Below are 2,933 nucleotides of genomic sequence, written 5' to 3'. Positions count from 1 at the left end.
AAGATGATTGATCGTTGGAACGACGAGTTGAGGAGAGCCGAGAAGAGAATTAAAGATCTCGAGTGGCAGAGATCTAAGGCTGAAAAAAGATCAAAAACCTCGAGAGGCAGAGGTTCGAGGCTGAAAGAGATTGCCATCTAACCTATGATGGTGTAAAGTGCTTGAGGAAGACTCTCGAAGGAAAAAGGGGTCGAGATTATACTTCCTCTGAGGTTCATCCTCGAAGGAGTCTCAACGGAAGCTCAGCTAAGAGGTCCAAGACCTCAGAAAGAGCAAGCTGCGGGAGAAAACACCTCAGAGGGGTGAGGACTCTGCTTCCAAAGGGATCTAGATGTCTCCGGGGCCTTCTGCTAAACTTTAGGAGGCTTCATCAGAAGTGAAGCACTTAAAAAGAAGCTGAAGGAGAAAAGAAGAGTCAGGATGTCCTCTGACGTCGACTCATAGATCAGGACTTCTGACTATGAATGCTGAAAGAAAGAAGGTCGATTGGCAAAAAGAGGAGCTAAAATCATAAATCAGGTTGCAAGATGGTATTCTTCGCAGGCTTCAAAGATGCAAAATAATAGCTCAGGCACATCTCCCTACTGACAGTGTTGAACTTCTACAAGTTAACTTTTTAGATGAAAGCTTGAAGACTGTGACAGCGGATAGCACAGAGAAATTTGTAAGAGCATTTTGTTACTCTACTTAGCAAATAAGGTCGATGCGTCATCCAGACTGAAGAAGCTACCGATGCTGAAGAAGGCTACTCTGGAGCAAGTCACTCTGGGGCAGTGATGTATTTTTCTTTCTTTTTTTTGTAATCTAGATAATGTAGCAATTTTAGATGCGAATGAATAAATTTATTTTTATTGATAATATTCACTGTGTTTGAATGAATTAGTGCAAATCACATTCGAGCTATATTGGTAAGTTCTGATTATATTGGCTAAAAACTTAGCCGTAATTGAAATCATAAAATATGATCTGAGCTATAATTTAGTTAATACATGACTTGAACAATATTCTAAGCAAAGCATGGCTCGAGCGACAATCTAGGCTGTAATCCAAACTATATAATTTGTACCTGTTGTACAGGCGTCAAAAGAATTGGAGTTCAAATTGTCTCCACGTGGTAGGTACCATCGTATGTCTTTACACATTTCTTCGAAAGTAGTGCAAAGTATGATTTACCTGCCACTGGTATTAACTACTATATCGATGGCAGGGTAATATCCCATCAGTAGTTACCACGCATCGAGTGTCTATTCCTCTATGTCGATTCATGCCACCAACAATTAATATTTTGGAAAGAAGCATCGCTTGGAGATGACTTGAACCTTAGGTCTATTTAAGACCTCAGACAAGACCAAGAACAGCTTTTAGGGTTCCAGTCGTCCCTATTTCTTTCACTGTAGATTTTTTTTTCCCTTCGTCCTTTGCTTCAGAACCCTTCTTTGCTTCCAAAACTCTTCCTGCAAGGAGAATGGTCTCTGGAGGCTTTGATTTCACCCCATTGGGATTTCAGTCCGAACTAACAGAGTGGGACATGGTATTGCTTCACGAGCAGTTTCAAATCCTCTGGAGTTCCAACTAAAAATTTCAGGGCTGAGTGATCGAGTCGCCGACCTCCCCCAGTCGTCCACTATAAAAAATACTTTTGGGCTAGGCTGAGGCTTCCTCTCCATCTTTGCTTTATAGCTCACCTCCAATATCTTGAGATGTTGTCATGTTCGATAGTTCCAAACTCATGGTGGCATATATGTGGTTTTACCATAGCATGCGTGTTAGCTGGGATTGATCCCAGCATCGCACTCTTCTTTTCTTTCTTCACCTCATGAGGTATCCTGATTCATGCAGATGGTGTATGTGTCGACATGAAGGAAGAATAATATCCGTTCGTTGATACAGGATGCTCCTACTACTGTCCACGACAGAAAGGAGTGATTCTTCTTCATCTCTCAGACGTCCGACGAGGACTGGGGTTCGTTGCCTATGGTGAACCCAAGGGGGAATGCTAAAAGAACCTTTGTTGGATCAATGCCAGAGGCAGGAGATGGAGGCCTTACGTAACTTCAAGGTCCCGATGCTGAAGGAGCTTCTATCGGTGCAGACTGTTCAAATCGGCATCAGCAAGCCGCTTCTCAAGGTACACATAGGTCACCTACCTGGGCCATGTGTTCTTCAATTTCACTTTACCCTTACACTAACTATTTGGTTGCCTTGGTTGTAGAGATAGTTGCAGAGATGGGCTTGGATTTGTCGAAAGAAGTGGAGAAGAAGGCCCATAGAAAGAGGGCAGCTGAACCTATGGGTGGATGGAGCATCCGTATCAAGATCAGGCATCCCCCATCACTATCGATTTCTAGAACAGAGGATCCTGAGCATCTTCATGCCGATGACTTCAAAGTCGCAAGGATTCAATTTGGCTCGGCTTCATCAGCTTCTGATGGAGATCAAAGAAGCCAAACCAATTGAGCCACTGAGGAGGCAGTTTTACCTGTCAGCCCCTGAGGAGACAATTTTGAGCTTGTCGGCTCCTCCTATCATCGCATTCTCCCTGGAAGATGAGCAGCCAATGAGGCTGGGACTTTTAGGGCCACGCCAGCTATATTGAAGTTCGAGGCTTTGGCCTTAGAGGACTACCAACTGGCGCATGAGCTATTCATGGAATACTCCTCCCAGCCGATGCAACCAAGCTACTGGTCGAACCGCACAAGGAGGTGAGAAGAAAAGTATGGAGAGCTTCATCCGGATAAGTTGAAGCTTCTACAGTTTTATTTATTTTAAATATATACTTATCATGTGCACTGATAAGAAATTTTCTTGATAACTCGCCATTATCTGAATGGGTATATGAAGAGCTACCGTGATCTTTCGACTGAAGCAAGAAAGCACTAAGCGACATTGAGATGCTTAAGGACACTAAAGACAAGGCTATAAGGGAGGCTGGA

The sequence above is a fragment of the Elaeis guineensis genome, chromosome 8, assembly GCF_000442705.2.
Source record: "Elaeis guineensis isolate ETL-2024a chromosome 8, EG11, whole genome shotgun sequence".
Lineage (NCBI taxonomy): Eukaryota > Viridiplantae > Streptophyta > Magnoliopsida > Arecales > Arecaceae > Elaeis > Elaeis guineensis.
This window is presented reverse-complemented; position numbering follows the sequence as displayed.